The sequence below is a fragment of the Neopsephotus bourkii genome, unplaced genomic scaffold (genome assembly GCF_033783945.1).
Source record: "Neopsephotus bourkii isolate Nb327-2 ecotype Australia unplaced genomic scaffold, CSIRO-AGI_Nbou_v1 NB_274, whole genome shotgun sequence".
NCBI classification, from domain to species: domain Eukaryota; kingdom Metazoa; phylum Chordata; class Aves; order Psittaciformes; family Psittacidae; genus Neopsephotus; species Neopsephotus bourkii.
The window spans coordinates 1033170-1055540 of NW_026900783.1; the positions used below are offsets into that span (position 1 = coordinate 1033170).

At 41.3% G+C, this 22371-nt stretch overlaps 1 long non-coding RNA gene across 1 annotated transcript in view; it reads left to right on the plus strand.

Moving 5' to 3' along the window:
- LOC133208685 (uncharacterized) overlaps positions 1–22371 on the plus strand; it is a 57344-nt gene that overhangs the window by 21590 nt on the left and 13383 nt on the right. The window contains exon 2 of the long non-coding RNA XR_009724476.1: positions 22160–22256. This is a non-coding gene — a long non-coding RNA (uncharacterized LOC133208685). The remainder of the gene's footprint in view (positions 1–22159; positions 22257–22371) is intronic.

Here is a 22371-nt window from a genome sequence, read left to right on the forward strand (position 1 = left end):
AACTCCTCTAGCTAGTAACCTGCTGGAGGAGCCTGTCAAGGGCTGGCTGCACGCACTTCAGTCTTCGCAAGAATCAAAGTGAAACGAGGAGAGACTCACAGAAAAGGGTTACAGAGAGTTTCACGTATTTTGCAGCTTTTTCATGGCTTAAATTACGCTTCCCCTTGTTCTAGTTTTAAAAGGCAGAGCAGAAAACTTAATTTTAACACTGAAAAAATGAAGGCTCTTCAATTATTTATAACATTAAAATGTACAAATGTTTGATCAATGAACTTGAAAAAAACATGCAACTACAAAACCCATTTCACAGTGTTCTAAAGTTCATGTGGCAGAGATAGAGAAGTGAAATGATTATTAACAGATGAAGAGCAGCATTTTAATAACATTCGAGCTGTAGTAATGAGGCTGACAAAAGCAAGGGAATTCAAAGCCAAAGCTGATCTGATGCTCCCTCCTTAACACGTAGACTGTGCCTAATTTTGCAGGATGTGAGGTACTGTAAGTAAATTGCTCTCGTGCCGGAGACCCCCTCAGTGTGGTGCCCAGTGGGGTGGCAGCAGGATGAGGCACCTTTTGTTTCAGAACTTTGTTATTTTACAGTGGAGTGTTTTCAGTAAATACACAGCTGTCTCTTCGTCTTTTTTTTTTCTTTCCACAAGCTTTACCATTAACAGTAGTGGAAATACCTTTTTTCCCCTCTTAAAAACACTGAAATATCACATTCCTCATAAAGCAACACCAAGTGAGCCCAGCATGCCAAGTAAGGCTCTATAGAGATGTTATCAATGGTGGCAGCTTCTGGAGCTGCCAAGCTCCTCTGACACCAAACAAGCAGAATGCAACCTATTGGTCAAGTATTAGGATGAGCCTTGCGACACACAAAAGCTAGAGAGCCCCCAGGTCACTGCTGTGCTCCTGCAAAGCATGGTGTAGGAGTAAAGAGAGGTTATAGTGAGCATGAGGCTTGTCCGCAGCTACCCATGTCCCCTTGCAGCTGGCGAATAAATGGGCTCAAAGCTGCTCCATCAGCTCCCAGTGTCTTCAGCCTGGGGTCTGGTCTCCAAGGGCCTGACAGCTGGGAAGGGCTCGTGGTGTCCTTCCTTCATGTTAAAAGCATATTTTTATTGGATAGGTACATGCATTTTCTTACAAAAAGAAGTTTATTTTCCAAATACCAACCCTTTCTAGAAAAACAAACATGATTCAATCAGCCAGCTACAAAATTGCAATAAATCCTGTTTGTTCAGTGCTTTGTGGAGATAAATGGTTATTCTTGTCTAAGAGCTTTGGATGTTAAGATGCCTCTTATGCAACAGCAAGCTGAAAACTAGCTGGGTTTACTGTACTGTAGCAAAACTGCTTTTTTCGGAGTCAGAAAGGGCACTTGGACACTAGATAAAGTGCAAGGCAGGACATAGAGTTTATTATACACAATTTTTATGTCCTTGTGAGGGTGAGAAAATGATATATCAGCAAAGATGGAAAGCATTGTCTTTGCTTTGCAGCACTTAGATGTTAAGTGAGAGCTGCCTTGGCTCTGCCAAGTGTGGAAGGGACCTCTGTGCCTCTTCCTTTCCCCAGCCCTGCTTGGGAGGGAGAGAATGGATATGGGAGAAGTAAGAGGGAACTTCTCTGCTTTAGGGGATGTTTCCCTCACCTTAACAAAGATGACTTAGAGATTGTTGCTCATTGATCCCTTTTCACCCTATTGGCAACCAGGCAGCCAAGTCAAGGCACAGGGCACCCCTTGGTCATCCTTGTGGGGTGGGTAATGGCCCTATCCGTGCAGTGACCACCGAGGGACCAGCTACCATTCCCTGAGCTGCTGCCTGAAAAACAAGAGCCCAACCTTCATGTCTTGGTCCTGCAGCTTCTAATTATGCCCTGTGCAAGGCCTTAGATGTGAAGTCTGCTGCAGAAGCAGGACGGTGACGACGATGAAAGGGAACAACATCAAAAGTGTCAGGAAGAGGAGAAGGCAACGCCATATCAGTGTTGAAGCTACATGCATATTCCAATTTGCTATGTGACTGTGTTACTAATTTGGAAGTGGAAAAAAGTCAGATTATACGCAGAATGGCTTCCCATAAGGTGCCTCAGGAATATGCAACTAAAGAAGAGTTTCTTAACAGGGGAGTTGTTTTCTATTCAATCTAGCCTTAACACACAAATAAAGTATAATTAGGGCTCATTCAGAGGGGAGGTAGGGCTGTGCTGGATCTCAGGTCTGTCTGCAGCTACCCTGGTAGGTGTGAACAGGGACGAAATAAGGCTACAGTACTTACACGCTGGTGGGGAATGAGGAGGAATAAGTGAGCACCATCCTTATCCAATCTGGGAGGATGGATTATATATTTTTTCAGTCTGGTGTTGCAATGTTTTTAAAATTACATAATTGATCTGGGGGGGTGGATACAAAAATTTTATTAATAAAATTTAGTAGATTAATAAGTCTTAGCATTACATATAAAAATTTGGCATTAAATATTTAAAAATTCTATTAATAAAATACTAGATTACTAAAGCTTAATATTAAATATAAAAAATTAATTGGGTGCAGTTCATCGACTTTGTGGCTTGAAAACCGCAGCAATAGGCCTGCCTACCCTTACTTCCATGAAAGCTCATGACTCTGTCCATGAGATGAAGGATGCAAGGGGAGGATGTCCAGAGTGGAGATGAGTGCTAGGGACTGAGCAGAAGTGTGGCCTCATCCAGTATCCCTGAATCATGGTCAGATTTGACCATTGGTCTCTTCAAACCAGGTAAAATAAGCTGTGATGTGATGCATGTGGGGAGCCTGTAGGGTAGCATAATGTGAGCATTTCCTAATTTGTGAGTTTGGGGGTCTACAGGAATCTGTGTATCTTGATAATTTTGAGCTGGGCTTCCACATCTGCAGTGTTAATATGAATACATTTTACCCCTTACTAGCATGGTTAAGCCTGATGTAGCAAGGGGGAGGACCCTTGGTATATCAGCCATCTGGGCACATCACTTCTTGTACTGACAGTGGTGGGATGCAGCACGCTGTAGGATCATGCTTAGGCTGAAATAAGATATGCAATTTATGTGTGAAAAGCATTTAAATACCTAAAGTCCATTTTGCAGAAGACAGGAGGAAGAGGTGTCAAGAAAAACTGCTTTATTGAAAAAGACAAAAATCTTTTCAAGAATGCTTTTTATGCATATAGCATTTCTTCATTGGAGGTGTCAATGCTTTCCTCTTCCAGGAGAATGTAAACTCCCATCACTGATGATATTTACAGAGATTTTTTGCCCAGAGTTACAAAAACCCAGCACTTTTTACTTCCTCTCAGTGTTTACAGCAAATGGTAAAACTGTGTTTAAATTTGGATAAAATATTAAAATTAATATTCATTGACTTTTATGTTTCATTATCATTAGAAATTAAGTTTATTCTTTGGTAAAGAGTTTATAGCAGGTTATAAATGTTTTCTATTGACCTATTAACTGGCTCAATATATTATGAAGTTATTGACAGTTACCATAAAATTTACAAACAGCCATTAAACCTTTTAACATACGAGATACGTCTAAGTCTGTAACATGGAGAAATGATTTTCTTAAGATAATCTTCTACTGATATTAAATTCCTCCAAGATTTTAATATATTGTCAAAGTTTATGGGTCATAAAATAAACCTAGAGCTTACAAAAATTTACACAAGGATATTATTTAAGAAAAAGGACACGTAAGTTTTACAGCAGTAAGAGTGATGATGTAAGCCACCGAAACATATAAAAGTACATACCAAATACTATGTTAAAATAACATTAAATGTCTTGTATAAATCCGCAAGTCAAGGTTTAAGGTTTTTTTACAGCACCTGAATCTCTTATTATTGTGTCTAGATAATGACACCCTCACAGTGCAGCACTTTGAAAAGCTCACTTTTGTTAGATGTAAAGGCATGAAATAATGATAGTTGAAGAAATCTTAATTTTGAATTCCCTGATAATGTAAGGTTAGGGCACATGCTTCTTGGGCCTGATTCAACAAGGTATTACTCCATCCTGAGCCTGATGTAAATCATTTAAAATCAATAAAAGTGGGTCAGCTGGCTGGTGTAAATTGGCCTGCCTTCATTACAGCCCATGGATGGGTGCCAGTTTACACCAGCTGAGAAATTGGCCGGGTGCAGTTATATCTGTGTAAAGCTGTCAGAACTCAGTGATTCATCAGGAACTGCACATTTACGATAGCTTTTCTCTGTTTCCTATATATACACATAGACGCACATATTTAAAAGTTGGGTGGTTCAACACTGCCCTTGAAATAAGAGTGATGTCTCACAACCTAATCTGTGTCCAGTAGAGGCATCACATTTCTCTTATTAGCAGCCATTAGGCACTTGCTGACCAAGTGTGGTGAGCATCTATGGTGCTATGAGAAAGGGAAACAGCAGTGCTAGAGCTGAAGCACCCTCAAGGTTCAGCTGGAGGGATGGCATCCAAAGTAGAGCTGCACCATGAGGATGCCCTTTCCAGAAGCAACAAACAGATAAGATGGCATCCTGATAACCAGAGGAGCAGGACAAACACCTTGGGAAGCAGAATATTAGCTATATTCTTGCAGCGAGGATGCTTTATACTAGGTGTACCTAACAAGGTTAAGCTGGGGAGAGTCTACATCACCCTTGCTGATGGTGCCTGGTTTATGGGGAGGGACCCAGCCCCTGCCATGCAGCCCTGCTGCACACCATGGCTCTTCTGTCTAGTGGTTTCTCCTCCTGATTTTCTGAAGCTGATGAAGTTCTTTGTCATTGCAGGCCCACAACTGAAGAACTCCTGAGGATAGGAAAAAGGGGGGGGTGGGGGCGGGGGCGGGGATTATTTTGTCTCCTACTTGCTTCTTTCAGACCAAATATCCTAAGAAATGAGGCAATACTGGAGAAGTGCAGCAGTCATAGGTACAATCAAGAGCATGGCCATATTTGAAATAGCTCAGACGAGTTGCTATACTATGCTTCCCCTTTGATGTCAGTTTACCTGTGTATTTTCGGTGTCCAGCCTTGAACAAAGGTACCCCAAATCCTACAGCAGACACAGCACATGCTTCACTTTACCTGAGGTCCTTTAGGACCACCACCTAACACTAAGAGTAACAAAACCCACAGGATTTGTTTGGGGTTTATGCATTGTTTGTAGGCTGGGGCTGTGCCTGGTAGGCTTTCCACCCCAAAGCTATGCTCCTCATGTGTCCTGTTCCAGAGGGCTGGAGCCACCCGGGTCCCAGGCGCTTGGTGGGGCTGGAAGCAGAGCTGGCTCGCCTTGTGCTAGCATGCAATATAGCTGACGTGACTTTGTGGTTTCCTATCTCGGCTTTGAAATATAGTAAACTCACAAAAGCTACTGTAGAGTTCAGAACAAACACAGGGGGTATGTTTAGTTATTTGTTTTTGTAGTAAAATAAAATATTTATTATACACAGACACCTACTGTGAACAGAGGGTAAGGCCACTGTGTTTTATCTCTAGGGTGTCATGTTTGACTTCCATTAGGGATGTATTATAGACCTGTGGGTTTTCATGAATTCAGAAAGTCCACTTTGAACACTGATTTCAAAGCCTACAGGGGGTGTGAGGAATGTAAGAACACTGCTTCGTAGGAAGGAACCTGTTGCATCTAACAAACACCTTGTGTTTGATAAGTCAGAGTTGAGGTATGCTAGAAAGGTGTTCTTATCTTTCTTTTTTTTTTTTGCTTAGCATGATTTTAAAGGAAGATTTCCCATTGTTTGCTTTGCAACTTTAGCCCATCTGAAAGCTCAAGGTGAAGACAATGAATGGGATCCTGAAAAATGCACCATTACATCAGCGTACTTTTTATGTTTTACCCTAATTCCCTCCCAATGAATCATATGGGAGGAGAAAATGACTTCAATGATCAGGTGGATACCGATATATCTCCATAAGTGCCTCTCAGATTAATGATGCTGTCCAAAACTCTAAGTAACACTTGAGGGGGATGCATGGAGGGACCATTAGCTGCATGTGGTGCTGCAGGCACAGTGGCTGCCTGACTCCCTAATTCTCCCCACATCACCCCCATGGTGGGCAGGGAAGAGTTGGTCATGAGAATTGGCCCATGGAGCTCAGCACCATGCAGACCACGAACTGCTTTTGGGATAAGCAGGTCCATGTTTGCAGGAGGTGGGAGCAGACCTATGTTCTGCTCAGAGCACAGCCAGTGATGTAGGGACATCATCTTAGCCCAATGAGTAGTTGGAGATAACAGTGGGAAGGTGGAAAGGATGCCAGAGGAATCTGCCATGAAAGCATGAAACCTTCAGATGAGGTTTTCCTTCACCAGGACATTTTTCCCTTCTGTCCACATTCTTTCATGTGGCTGGACTGAGGAGGGAAGCATTTTCTTCTCTTCAGATGCATGCATTTTATCTTGAACCATGCAATGCAGGTGACAGCATATGAAACATGAACACTTCAAGTAGACAAATCAGTACCCCCCTTTGCAGTTGGATGCCACCTGAGGTATTTGTTTTTCTTCATTGCCACCACCAACTTCAGAAAATATAACACCCAGAAGACCTGATTTTGTGAAGCTAATGCAGGAACAGTGCCGCATCACATTTCAGCCATTTTGTTTTATGTCCTCCAGACAATAAGTAAGGGTGTATTTTGAATGTTCTTTCACTTCACCTATGTTCTTCATTCTGTTTATTGCTGGCTGGGGAGTGAATTGTTTCCCTAATGATTTCATGGAGAGTTCAAAACCCACTGTCCAGATAAGTGCAAGATCAGTGGGCTTCTTACATGCATGGAAGAACACTTGGTTCTGCTGACTTTTTGTCTTATGTTGCAAGATGTTAATAATGTCTTAGGCTGAATATAACTAAAGCCTGGTAATAGAAAGTGAGTCTAGAAATAGTCACGTATGTTGCTACTAACAAGTTGACTGCTACTAGCTGTACCTCTAGTTAATGAGCCTGTCTTTTCAGTTCTACTTTACTGGTATTATTTTCATATTGGGTAACATGTTCAAAAGAACTTGATTCTAATTTTTCAGCAGATGAGAGTGTTTTCGTGATAAATCCTGTCCAGCACAGTTTGCAAAATACTCCTAAAGCCAGCCTGTCAGTGCAGACTCTTTCATAACAGTTGTTTGGTGCATTAAGCAGTGGACAAAAGGATTTACCTGTATCCAAATAGAATTTCAGTGGGAATGAGAGGGCAGTTGTACTAGACAGCCTGTAAACATTCACTCTTTTGTTTTGTTCTCTTTTGCTTTTTTCCTGGGGATTCTACATCAAGGATGAAAGCTGCCTTTATTACAGTCAGTAGTAAAAATTCCTGTTGGCTCTGTGGAAACCAAAGGTTCTCCTCATTCCTGCAAACTGCATCACATAGAGTTCTCGGTATGGTAACCTCATCTTTGGAAGCCAATTTGGGTCCTACTACTCATTAATGGAATTCTCACCCGATAGCCTAGGTTGTTCTGAGAATGCAGGGCTCTTCCCAGGTCCTACATGCACTAATAATACCCTGTGAGAGAGGTTAGCAGCAATAGTCATGGACAGTAAGTCCTGACTTGGTTATGTGCTTCCCGTTCCACTTGAATTCAACCATTAAATCTGAACTTCCAGTTCAAATTAAATATGTCATGACCAATGTCAGATATATGGACAACTTCAGAGTGGAATAACCCAAAGCAATCTGCTCTGATCGTATCATGCCTTAAGTCTCAGACTAAATCCAGGGGGAATTTAATAAAATAGCTCAGTCAAGCATTGATCTTTTCCTGATGTGTTTTTTTTTTTCTTTCCAATGGTCGTCTTACACACATTGCCCCCACTCCCCTCTTGCAAAACAACACTGTATCATACACAAATACCCCAGAATATTTCAGTACAGCAGCTATTGTACCTTTTCTATTGACCTTCTCCAGTCCAATCTTGCATCTGATGATAGTGTTCTAGTTTGACAGTATTAAATCATTTTGTTTCTTTCTCTCTCTGCAAGATGCTGCTCTCCTGTTATATTTGTTACCTAAAGTGTGTAAAGGATTGTAAAATAGGGTGACACTGATACAGGAAAACCAGCATGGTGTTGCATTGTGATCCAGAGCATTTGTAGCAGAACCTGGAGATCCTGTTAGAGGATCTGTTTTACAGCTCCATTTGCCCATCCCTTTGCTGTGGTCCAAGCCAAACCCGGCGCAGGCCCATCAGAAAATTCAATGAGTGTTACTTGAGGTGGTGTTGAGGTGTCCCACTGGAGCTGAGGGACTGGGAGTGCATCGCTTGCCAGCTTTTGGGGTTAGCAAACAGGGGTGAGGGAATATCCTTGGGATGAAAGTTCTGTGGGTGCTCAAGGACTTGGCAGCCCTGTCTAAGAATAACAGGATTTAGAACACCTTTAGGGTATAATCATAGAACGTTTTGGGTGGGAAGGGACCTTAAAGATCATCTAGATCCAATGCCCCTCTCATGTGCAGGGACATCTTCCACTAGACCAGGTTGCTCAATAGCAAATACTAATACCTAGTAGGTTATTTTAGGATATAGTATATTGTCCAGTAGAATATAACATATACCAGACTTTATACCCATTGATTTAATTTTACTCATCAAGCTGTAACATTTAATATAGAATCCAATAGTGTAATCAACATTGATAGGGCAAAAATCACAGTCAATTGCATCATCAAAATATCAGGGGAGTATTATCATTGCTGCTTCCTTCCCCATTATTATGTCTTGGAAAAAGTAGTTTCTGTGTGATGCTAAGGAAGCACATCAAAGTGTTGCTACTTCCGGATTAAGCAGGCATTCCCAGTGAGAACAGTGTAGTTGTGAAGCAGGAGAACAGACCTGGTTTTAGGGCTGTGGGATAGTTGGCTGACAGTGAAGGTCTTTACTGGAAACCCACTGTGGAGACAGTGGCAAAAACATGCACTACTGAATTGATGGTTGGCAAGCTTAACATTTACATAAAGTCCAGAAAAGAGAACATTGCATTATACAACTTTGCTTTAAAAAATGAGTCCTTGGGTAAGATCCCTCTGATTTGAAACCCATCCAGGATTTGGAAGAGTTTCAAATAAAATTAAAAGAAAAACAAAGCTCAGACTCCTGAGATTGCTGAGCTCCATACTGAAGAGTGAGTGTCAGGGTATGTTTTGTCTCTAAAGAAAATAGCACAGCCTGTAGCAGTCAAGATAGTTTATAAGCATGAACATAACTTTGAATAGCCCTAGCTCCAGTTTACCATGACCTCTGCAACTCAGCTCTGAATAAAAGCTAAAAAAATATTCCCTTAATACCAGTTATGCACTGGAAAAGATACTTAAACTCAGCAGATTTGAAAATCACAGGCATGTCTTGTTTCTCATGATGATGCTGATTGACCTTTTCATTTTATTTTATTAATTATGAAATAGAAGTCTTTACAAGAATCTAAGAAAATAATTCTCCTTTCCCAAAAGATGCAATGCATGCACACATCAGGAAACACAGGCAGATAGAATATAAGGAACCTTTTATTCAATACCTGAAAGCTTTCCTTTGTTTCTTTTCTCTTGAAGTTTTAACTCTAGCATGTTTCTTCCCTTGCTGTGAAGTGGTTAATGCACAATCTGATTTCTTATTTCCACAAAGGCAAAATGTGACTGCTCTTTCTCTACACACTGGCCCTTTCACACAGCTCTCCTCACCATCTAAAAACAGGTCTTACTGATCAGCCAGCACAAGCTTCCCTTTGTCCTGCCATACTATCAGGTATGGGCAGCACTGTTAGGAAGTGCTACCAACGGAAGGGAATGATCACTTAGGAGTATGTATGGATTGTGCACCACTGGCCATGCCCTGGCTGCCTGCCTGGTCCTGTTCCACCTCTGCTGTCATCACACTTCAGCCATGTGTTTTCTTTTCCCTACACTCATCCCATTGAGTGGGCTTTGTACTCTAAACAGCCCAGCATTGATGCCTTTTTTTTTGCCTGTGCTGAGCCATTTGGTTGTTGCTTTGCTATACTTGCAGCACAGTAGATTAATTTAAAATTTCAAAACCTGAAGATTAATTGTAGTTGAGCATTTCAGTGTGTTCCTCTGCTCTCCTCTCCAAGTACTGACCTGACATCCTCAGGTCCACCTCTGAAATATGCGGGATGACCTGCCAGATGAACCTGTCAACCAACACATGCTGTGGACCAGGACTGTCCTTGGTCCATAAGCTCCTGGAAGGGGTGCCATGAGTCCCCATGCCAATAAAGTTACTCCCAAGGCTGGCCTACTGCAGTGACACTGCTGTGACCCAAGAGAGTATCATTCCAAAGCCTCTCAGCCATCAGCCATGTGCATTAAGCTGGTACTACTGTGAACCATCAGCAAGGTCAGGAAAGTCTCCATGAGGCGAGAGTTCTGTGCATGCAGGAGCTAAGTGTCCAGTGTTCCCTTTGATTCTTTGTGGGATTTTAATGCTTCTGCAAAACAGGGTTCTTCAAATCTCCTTGGAAGCTGTGGGCAGAAACTTAACCCACCTGGCAGAAGGCTCCATGTTGTGGTTATTTCTGTTCTAGCAATAGATAAGGAGATGTTAGGTAAGCCAAGGCCAATTGTACCATGGAGAAATGGAGACACCCACACTCTCTTTACTAGCTCTGTACTATTATATGAAAATGGGGATATTTCTGCAGTGGTACAATGTGTACTCTTATGTACAAGTCTGTATGAGAGTGAAATGTTTTACCATTATTGTGTGTGTTTAAAATGCTGGGGAGATGTAGAAGTCCTCCAGAATTATCTGTTCTACCGAATGATTTTTTCTGGCTGTTGGATGTCTTTCTGTGCTTACTCATGTCCTGCATTAATAATAGCAGCAATCTTCAGAAGCACTGAGAATTAACTAGAGGGAAGATGGAAGGAACTCAATGTTTTCTGTGTTTAAAAACACTGAAGACTCTCAAAACCCATTCCATTAGCTGAGAATGTCGCTCATCAGCGGGTGAACCAGGAAGAGGAAAGGACAGATATTGCCTAACACATTGAGAAAAGGGTCGGTTTACTGAGGACCCCAGTAAAAGTAGCTAAAGCACCTGAGTGTCAAGGAGATTCTGTTCTTTTTGAGTGCCTGAACTTAATGGACTTTTCTGACTGAGCTGTGTAGTACAGAAACCAGCACGGCACTTCCCGTGTTTGCTCCTGCGCTTGTCTGGGACTGTTCATGCCATAAATCATTCACAACTTTACCAAGGTGATTCTTACACAGTCAGTCTATATCTTTAACACAAAGTCAAGGAGGGAGAGAAAATAAAAGTACATATATCCCATTTTCCTGAACCAGCTTTTCTATCTCAATAAGCAAATTGTGATATACAAGCCCATGTCAGAACCAGTTAGAAATACCAGAAGTATATTCAGTTCACATACCAGAAAGTCCAAAGTTTCTTGTTCTTTCCCCAGCATACTATTTTGTTGATTTTTTTGTTTGTTTTGTCCACCAGCTTCCTTCCTCCTTCCCTCTGGTCTCTGTTTTACCAGGTTGGATGGGGTTTTGAGCATCCTGGTCTACTGGAAGGTGCCCTTGCCCATGGCATTGGATTGGAACTGGATGAGCTTTAAGGTCTTTTCCAACCAAAATCATTCTGCGATTCTATAGTTTTATGAACTTCTGTGCTGCTGCTGGTTGGTGGCTCCAGTCTGCCACCCCCAGTATCCTCCCATGGGCACTGCCAAACCCTCACAATGGGTAAACTGATCTTTAGAGCAGCAATTGCCATGTCAGTTATTCTTACTGTTCATACTCTACTGTAACCTGGCAAAAATGTGCAGAATGCCATGTTTGCTATGAGTCTTCCTCAAAATTATCTGCTCAGTTGTGCTGAGTGTACTGTGAACAGTGTTTCTGTTCCCAGATGTGCAATATCTCTATCTATCCATCCATCCATCAGTGGTTTTCTGCTTTCCAAAGATGCTTCTGGGTATTTTTTCACATATATTTATCTGTACGTACACACACACACACACACATTGTTTAAAATTCTCTCTTCTTTCCAAATAAGGTTTTTCTAATGAGTTAAAAAATGCAGTAAATTTAGGACCTCTTCTCTTTTTCAAAAGACTTTGTTCCACTTTACGTGTGCTGTCAACTGATTACAGTTGAAAAGAGTCCTAACATTAACTTCCATAGTCTTTGGATCAAGTGAAATAGCAGTGCACTTTCTGATTAGATATAACACTGGATGATGTGGTGTCCAGTTTGCAAACTGAATTTCAAACAGGATTGAAACATATTAAAATGTATGATGTTCAGTCTGAAGTATAAAAGTACATGATGTACCAACAGCAGTGAATTATTTAAGAAACTAGATTAAGGGTGGCAAGTGGGACATGTGTCACCAAGAAATGAAGGAGAATGGGATATTCTTGGAAAATCATCCAAAAAGAAAACCTAGTAAGAGCTTCCCAAATTTAGTATTTGAAGACAAGCATGTCTTGAGCTGAGTTCACAAAAAGGTCTTAGTTGGAAATGTTTTCAACATTGTTGCATGAAACTGAAATTCAGCCAAACCAGATTCCTCAGATTTGGAAAAAAAAAAAAAAAAAGGTTTCCTTCCAAGCTTGGGAGAAACAGGCCAAGTTTTAACCTGACAGGAATGTTTTTGCCAAAGTTATGAAATCTGAAGTGAAAGTAATGGTGCTGTATCTGGCATTTATAAAGCAGCTTTTTTCCAAAAGTTCCTAAAGCACATTACATAGAGCAGGCTGGATTTCCCAGTCCTTAGTCATACACATTCCCATTATAGCATACAGAATTTGAGAGCTTAAGCTTGAAGGTTCCATACAGGAGCACACAGGTTGGATACCTTTCCATGTCTCTTGTGTAGGAGCTCAATAGCAGTAGACTGGGACCTTGTCTTTGCTGGAAATTCAGCCTATAAGGAGTGCAAATGCCAACCATCAAAATCCAGCTGGAGAGGAGTGCTCCCCATCAGTGAACCAGCTTTGGTCCAGAACTGGGCTGTGTGGTTTGATAGCAAAAGCTCTTCCACTGGGTCATGGATGCCAAAAGAAGGGTTTGCCACCAGCTCCGTAGTTTTTAGTGCTGGCTAATGCCCTGCTAGCACAAGTGAGTAACTCCATCTCTTGTTGACAGAGCTTTTGCTTAGTCCTAAGTTGCCAAGATATTTGTATTACATATTTGTCTTCTGCGTTTTTACCTGAACTCAATGCTTAAAGCTTTCACTATTACATTACTTTTTCCAAGACTTCTCTTAGCTTTAAAATAATTTGGTTTTCTGCATGACTGCCTCCTCTAATTCTATGCATATATATATTTCCCATAGATGGCACTGGAATTTCATGTTTTCTTTGTCATGTTTTTGCCTAGGTTTTCGCTCTTGTGGGGATGGAGGTGGTTTCCCCAACATTTAATTAATAGGTTTTGACTTTTAGTTGGTTTTTGTTTTCAGTTCTCCCCCTCCCCCCCCCCAAGAATCTTGCAGAGATCTCAATGCAAGAAAGATTAAAAAAATAAAGAAAAAAGTGTGTTTTCCTCCTAGTCTCTCACAGATTTACTTATAGCTAACATACTTGGTCCAAGAAATTGCTTTTGCCATTGTATATAAAGAAATGAGTAGACGAGAGGAACATTTTAAAGGTGACTGTCTATCCATGACCACTGTGAAATGCAGAGGGGAGATGTGCACAGTATGCATGGTGCCTGATCTCATCCTCTCTTGCTTTTTTAGGTTCATTCCTTACTATTGACTAAGGGTAGAGCAGGGCAAGGCGATTCCCTGTATCCCCATTAAACTGAGAATATCCACTTAAGTAATAAGATTTTAATTACCCAAGTCAGAATTTCATATTAAACTCTAATCTGATACATTATCGGCCTAAATTAATGTCAAAAGGTGTCTGTATAGAGACTTTCATTCATTTAATGATGGTTAGTTTGGGGCCTAAACAAATTATTTGCAAAAATCTCCAGATCACTGTAGAAATGGTATTTCCAATGTTAATAGACTTTTGATTTCCAATTAGTCCTCTTCTCACTGCAAAGGGTAGAGTTGCTTTGATCAGTCACTGATTTACTGCAAGCTTTTAAACAAAAGGGTGTTGGAATGATGTATCCTTGGAGCATCTTTGTAGTATGTCAACATGAATGTTGACATAGAAAGTAGTTTATTAGCACTGTGGTTAGGGTGGGATACGTAAGACATATGCTTGGCTTTATGCCTTTGTTATGTCCTAAAGAAAACTCCTGAAGAAGCATAAAATGATGTTTTTGTCATACCCATAATGTGCAGCTGCTCTTCTCTCTTCCTGAAACTGTTTTCTTCAGAAATCCACTTTATGTATTCTTATGATTAAAAACACTTATTCATATTTTTTATCTTTATTAATTGTTTTTTCTTTGGTTTTGGTTAGACTCCTCAGTCATGCTAGAGAAACCAAATCAAACACTTTAAATATTATTTTATTAACTAAAATGAACCTTTCAATAGTATAAAACCCCTGAAGTCTCTTAGCACCTTGTAACCACAGGTCAGTACAGAATTAACTACAAAGTCCTGAGAAAGGGTTAATGCTTGCTGGCAGTTTGGCCATATTAGAACAATTACAGTGATTCATTGTCTATGTCTAATGGCATAATCTGATTGTAAAGACAGCAGAGTGGGCGTTGGAAAATATACAGCAGCCCACTATAGTCAGAGTGAGGCATAACAGGAAATGATTGTGGGTGTTAACCATGTCACAAATGGTTGGATTAAATGCTGACTCTACAGCTGAAAAGCCAAATAAAGATATGGGAAAACAGCCGTATATGTTTCAATAGCAATTAGGAGACTATCTAATATTGTTTTTAGCAACAGAAAAGAAAGTTGCAGTGGAAAACCTACCACAGGTGATTCTACTTAAAACTGCATTTACTATCTTTCTAATGTGTTAAAAAATAAGTAAAACTGTTTTGAATAATTTGCTTTGATTGGTTCAGAAAGTAAGGTATTTTATATTGAAATAAATAGGAAATATAACTCCTGATTATGATATTGTCATTAAGGTACTTATTTTCAATTAAGAATTTTTATTAGCTCTCATCAAGTTGAGTAATGAAAGTGCCGTAAAATATACTTCCTTTTCCACCCTGCCTGCTCCCTCCTGGCCCTTCTGTGAAGGCCTCACCTTTCTGCAATGGCAACAGAAGGAAGGGAAGGGAAGAAAAGGAAAGAAGGGAAAAGGAAATAAAAGGAAAGAAGGAAAAAGAAAAGGGTCAATATAAGAAGGTAAATAAAGGCAGAAGAAAAGAAAGTAAATAGAAGAAGAAAAGAAGGTAGAAGGGAAAAGAAAAGGGAGAAGAAGGGAAGAGAGGAAATTAAAAAGAAAAAAAGGGAAAAGAAGGGAGAAAAAAATAATGGGAAGAAGAAAAAGAAAGGAAAAGAAAGGGGAAGAAAAGAGGTGGGGAAGGGGGGGTAGGGGGAAAGATATTTGGTTTTCCAGTGTCTTGAGGTTGTTTTCCTTCTGCTCCATCCATCGGTTGGGTTTCAGCCATGAGGTTTCAGCCTGCTGTGCCAGGTCCTGGGTGAGTGCCTGCCAGGTTCTTTCTTGCTTCTCTTCCCCTTTCCCAAAGGGAAGGGCTGGCCACAGCATTCACATTTTGCTGAGGTCCCCATGCTCAGGCTATGGACCTTCATGGATGGTGCATTGGGGCTGGGGCTGTCTTTCAAACACCCCTGCAGGGGCAGATATCTCACTCCCCGAGGAGCAGAGGGTCTGGGTTTAGACTGGAAATTCCAATAATTTAGGAAAAATGGGCACATTCACTAACTTTTTTAACAGTTTTGGCCTCTTGGAGGAGCTAATGCAAAGCAAACACTTTTTTTTTCTTTTTTCTTTTTTAGGCAAAGGCTTTAAAATCACAGTAAACCCATTTTGATTGTAAATATATTTTCAGCTACGTTTTATCAAATAATCTTACCCCAAAAATCTGGTTTATGAAGTTATGATGATTTAAATTGTTCTTTCTTCCTCTCTCTATCGCTCCCTCTCCTTTTTCACACATATTCTCTGGAGGATGTAAATATAAGCCTCTAGCTATACAAGTCAGTGCTCCAGGTTTATCCCAGAGACTAAGCAGTATTTCACAAAATACCTTTATTATTTTCTGGGGTTCCTCTGCATTGTGTGAAACCTCCAAGGTTATTTGAGATCAGGCGTGTGAGGAAAGTGGACACGTTTGAGGCCAGGTCTGGGAGGAGGAATTTTCAGGAGCTGTTGCTGTATACATTAAAAATGTGAATTTGCATTTTTCTGGGACTTGGGTTTCATTTTCAGTGACTTTTGCATCTCACTAATCTGATAGGTATCACCAATGAAGTGATGAATGTGAAGGCAGCCAGAGCTGCATGGAATTCTGTGTCTTGTCACTTTGCAAACAGCTTTAGTCTCAAAAAACATGAGGTGTTTATATTTCCTATGTAAGGGTTTGATTCTATACTATGGCCTTATTGAAAGGGAGATCAGTGAGTTCAGCTGGAGGAGAGTAACACTCTCAAAAAGAATGTTGATTTAATCTTTTTTTTTGTGAGATAACATAATACCATTGTTAGATATTTATTCCCCCCCCCCCCCCCATGAAATCTGAATATTCACTCCTTAGGGTAAGGTTTAGCTAACGTAACGTAAATGGCTTGTAGTGATGAGATAAAGAAAGGAAGATCAAAAGGCAAGCAGGAAAGGCTGATGGATGCCCCAACATCCCTTGCAGAGCCCTGCATCCTTAAAACGATATTTCACCACTGTCCAAACACAGCTTCCTATGGAGGTCAGCTGCCAGTCTATTAAAAACCAAAGAGAACCCGGCCACGCCAGCTAAAACGTAACTGGATTATCTTTATTGCTTGCAAACATGAATAGTATGTATTTCCTGTGCATCTATCTATGTCAGGACTGAATATCCCAGTGCAAAATAGAGCATGGCTGAGGATATGGATACAAGACACAGCCTGGTGATAACCAGCACAAAGCAGGAGCCTGATGAAGCCACCTCTGTAGTTTTGCAGAATTACTTCTGGCCATGGGACGGTGCTTGTCCCCGGGACGTGACACAGCCCCACACACACTTCCTTGAAGAACTAACACACTTTTATTGCAGGAAGAATAAAACAGGATTTCACAGTCACTTGTCTTTGCAGTAACCAGCTTCTCACTTCCCCCAGCACTCCCCGGGGGTTCATGGCTACTTCAGGTGCACTCCTCTGTTTATGGCCCTGCAGCAGTATCAGTTTTCCCCGAGTCCCCTAATTCAAGCTGCTGGGGTGGGTTTGCTCAGTGGATGGTGACTGAAGATGGCTTTGTGATTAGGCTAATTAGATCATTTGTGTTTTGCCCCACTCCATGCTGCATGTTGGATCAGATTGGGCATGTAGGGCTCAGTAAAGTGTACCCATGGCATGAACCCTGCACTGGGACACAGACATGAGTGTCCTTCACTGCCGAAAGGGGCTTCTTCCTTACTCTGCTTCCCATTGCCACACAAATAAGTGACAAAACAGACAGGGTTTACTGCCTTTTTGTGGTTTGGTTCCTAAAATTCTTTTCTGTATAGAGGTGAGGCCATCAATCAGCAAAATCATTTCTCCCTTCTTAATACAGCAGTAAAAAGACAAAAGGTGCATCACAGCAAGTGACCAAACCCAAAGGGCAGTGTGGTGTTTGACTCTTGTGCACCTTTTCAGGAAAGATCCCCCTGGGATAGGAGTTTGTCATCAAAACTAGCAAGACTGATGCTTTTCCCTTACCTAATACGTAAAATTAAATAGGACCTAATTTAACCTAGATGCTCCAGTTCAGGTTTGCAGCACCCTTGCACAAAAGGTGTATGGAGTTTGATGTTTTATTTAGCCCAAGTGCAACATGGAGGTGGCTGCACAGCAAAGTTTGCTGTGTTCAGAGGATTAACCATTTATAACTGCTTTAAAGTTCCCAGTGGATGTAGGACTATTTTTCAGGTGGAAAGGGCTGACTAGCACAGGTCTAGCTGAGAAAGCCTGAGTGCTTTCTAGAGCTTTTGTGTGGGTTTCTTGCTAGCACTGAGTCTGTGGCTGTGGTCTAACGTAGCTCTGCCATCAGCAATAATGGATCTCTCCCAGAGGTGGGAATCACCTGAGCAGAAAATTGGCAGAAATTGATTTCAGAACTCCACAAAAATATTTTATCATTGAAACCAGTTGTGCAAATTATGCCCAAAGTTTGGGTTTCCTCCGTGGCTCTGTTTATAACAATGTGGGATATTTTTATTGTCTTAAATTGTCCAAATGCCAGCAAACGGCATTAAAAATGGGGCGCGTGCGAGGTGCACCCCTTAATAGTTGCTCATACAATGGAATGAGTCTGTGTTTTGTAAATGAGCGTGCATACCCCTTGTGTGATTTACTATATACCTACAGTAAATTTTCTTGCGGGGGATTTTACAGTGCCTTGCTGAATCGTGAATGTTAACTCAAACCTTCCTACAGCCGAGGCAAATAGAAGCCAGATCTGCAGAGAGAAAATAACAAGGAGTTTTTGTTAATGTGTATTCCTGCTCGTAGTAAGAGAACTTACGTTCTGCCCTAATGAAAATTAAATTTACTACCTTTTGTTTGTAGTTGTACCTTTAAAAAGCCCAAACCCGCACACCCTTGTTAATCACCATGAACAGCTCTCCTCAACCATCAGAATGACAAAAGAGCACTAAAATGCTCTGGCCAGATTCCAGGTGAGGTTTTGTTGGGTTGTTTTTTGAGGACTTTCTGAAGAAAATTCACATAACATGCTTTTTTTTCTATGGGAAGCATGTTTTTCCATGATTCATAAACCCGCTTTTATCCAGTCCATGAAAGGACCTCTCTCCATTATGTAGACCAGAGCTGACACATTTATGTGCAAAATTGCTGGAGCATTTACACCACTATTCATCAAGGCAGTGTCTGTGCTCCAGGAATATTACAATCACCTGGCACAATCAGTTTAACACACATGCACAAATTCTTGGAAGACTGTGTTATTATAACACATAACAAAGCATAACAACCACTGCACTACTGGGCCGCATACATAAAAAGTTGTTGTTTTTTCTTAATCATACACACAAATAAGAATTAACAAATGCCATTATACTATTGATGGAATGTTGAATAATGAGAGATCTGTGTAAAACTGAGACTATCTGCTAGTTCAGGAAATTGCTAATGGGAAATACTTTTTTCATCCCCAAACCAACCAGCTGGAAGTTGCGCCTACCTGACTGCTTGTACGTAGCCCATGCAAGATGAATACTCATTTTTCTCTTTTTGGTTATGAAATATTTAATCACTATCCCCTATTATTACCCTCTCCTGGTCACAGGCGATGCTTTCTGGATAGGCTTCCCAGTCAGTCTGCTCTTCGGCGCCTGGGTTTATGGATGCAGCGTATGTTCCCACCTCATCCTGCAATTCACAGGCAGATTCAAGGCACTGCTCTAACCATGAGAGTGGGAAAAGTGTTGGAGAGCAGAGTCTCCCATCCTTTGCTGCTGTCACACCCCGTCGTGACCTCTGGAAACAGCACACGTGGTCTTCTACTGAGGACAGAAGGTTATTTATTACTCAAGGGGAGCTGAAAGAGCTTGCCAAGACACTGCTGGCCCTCTTCCTAACTCAGAGACAGCGCCTAAACACTTAAAATGTGAGCTGTAGCACATACTAAAGCTCCTTTAGAGGACTGGACTCTCAGTGCAGCTCCCACTGCCTCAATCCCAACTCTGTTTCAGACCCAGATAACTCAGATGTTAGCTCTCATTCAAACCAGTATTTCCTCTGCCCTGAGAGCTGGGATCACCCTATCCCATCACTAGGATGTGGTATACCCAGGCAAGCCAAGAACCACAGGGGTGCTCTCTGGGCTTGCCCAGGTCTGTCCCAGGACATCATGCATCCATCATCCACCCCAGCAGGTGGGGGCAAGGAGATGCATGTCCACACACAGGTTCTCCAGGTGATTGTAAACCAATAAGGATTTATTCAGCAGCCTTGGGACGGCAAACACCCCACTGACAGGTGATGTTACACCCCACAGAATACAGCTTTGGCATCCCCAGGCAGAATGGAGTTGGGTTCTGTAAAGGCAGGGGAAGGAGGTATTTAGTTTTCAACACTGCTGTCAGGTGAGAAAAACATTTGTTTTCATGAGGATTTTCGCTGACTGTACTAGGGAAGAATTTAAAAAATTGCCTAAATAAGTATTTACATGATACTGTAACCCAGAATGGTTTCAAAGGAGCCTTTATGATCTGTCAGGTCAATAATCTGCATTTTTAAAAGTCCCTGAATACATATTTGCATGATCTGTATTTCAAAAGCTCTAGTAAATATGTATTTGCACAATAGACCATAACAATCTCTTTTAAGCCATCGTGGTCTATATATAGTGTTAATCCTCATGTATTCTGAAGGAGTTTTATTTTCCAAAATAGCTTTTATTAATAAGATGTTCAGATGCTGCAGTTCTGAGGGTGATAGGAGGATGTAATCAAAAGGGATGAGGGTGGCTTTTCATGCAATTAAAACCTGATTTAAAAGATGGGCCAACAGTGTAAGCAAGCAATTGGTTTTACCCTCCCTTTTACCCATGGAGTTTTTACATAAACCTTTGCAGATCATATTCCACCTTCTGCCCCATTGCAGGTAGGCCACATCCTCCTGAATAACTCCCTCTGCCAGGCAGTTTTCAATCTTTCCCATGGGAATCTTTCTGTTGTGGTGGGAGAAATGGGGCAGGTAAAAGCTTAGAGCCAGGGATCTAAAGGATGCATCAGAACAATAGGTCTGTGGACCCAAGTGTCTACACCAGGGTCTGGTTGGATCAAGTTCAGGTTGCTGTTTCTGTGTTAGACTGGAAAGAAAGACCCTTTGCCTAAGGTATGGTTAAGTGTGAGATGCTTGTATCTGATGCTTGTATCTGATGGCTGTATTGCTTCAAGATGTCCTCTGCTATGTGCTGGGTCTGACCCTGGGTGGTCTGGTACTTGTGTCCTTGGTTCATGGCCAAATACAATGAGCACATCAGAAAATGAACACATTCTAAAGCATTCAAAGCAGAGGGGAGATTTATATTAGATATAAGGGGAATTTCTCCCCTGTGAGGGTGCTGAGCCTCTGGCACAGGGTGCCCAGAGAAGCTGTGGCTGCCCCATCCCTGGCAGTGCTCAAGGCCAGGTTGGACACAGGGGCTTGGAGCAAGCTGCTCTAGTGGAAGGGGTCCCTGCCTGTGGCCAGGGTTGGAGCTGGATGAGCTTTAAGGTCCCTTCTAACACAAACCAGGCTGGGATTCTATGATTCTGTGTTTATTAGTTGTCCTCAGAAGTTCCAAACACATTTCTTCATCTCCACCATAGCTAGCTTTGCAAGAAGCTATGTGGCATGATGTAGTGCAGTTTTACTCCACTTCTTTTGGCCAGGCATAAATAGCAAGATCACAGTTTTTAGTCACAGCTGGAAATGGGCATCAGAGGTGGAGATGGGACTTGAGATTTTCTGGGAGGAAACTACATAGGTTAAAGTTAGGCATTCTTCACTCCCGTTAACTGCTATTGATGCATAAGAGCATTTTAAACATGGAGCCTTGTTTTGGTTTTGTTTTAAAATTGAATGTTATTAAAATTTAGTATCTTGGCTCGATATAACTACAGAGCGAGTTTTCTATCACTGTGTCAAGGAATCAATTTTCACTTTCAAAACACTGTACATGCTAATTTATGTACAATTATGTTATCAGGCACAGAGCAGAGGCGAACGTTGCTTTATCACTGTAAGAATACTGTTGTGAGATTACCAGTATCCTGACTGTAGCTGTATTTCTTTAAATACCTGATGCTGAATTTAACCTGCCTTCTGATACAATTAGAAATTATTTGATGTATAAAATTACAGCGTGTTTGATGACTTTAGTTCTCTGCTGTGAGCAGGTATTCCATTTCACAAGTACTTGTATTATTTGTGCATCTTTTATACATCTCGCATACAATCAACTTATCTTAGTGGAATAGCTTCAATCTGAGTGCTCCCGTCCCAGCAGTCTGCAGACCACAACTTTTGGTTCAGACGTGGGAGGGCAAAACCTGAATAAATAAACCTAAATAAATCCTCTGTCCTCAGATCTTGGCCACCCTGCCTTTTCCTCAGACATGTACCCCATGCAGTCAAGAGGTTTCACTGCTGCTTCTCCTCCTTCTCTCTTGGGCATATGGTACAGGTAAGAGAAGGAGCCTGCACATATTGTTTCTGTTTGTGGAGGAAGTACACCCTGCACTTTCCTTGGACATAAATTCCAAAATGGTATGTCATTAATCAGGTGCAGAATCTGGAAA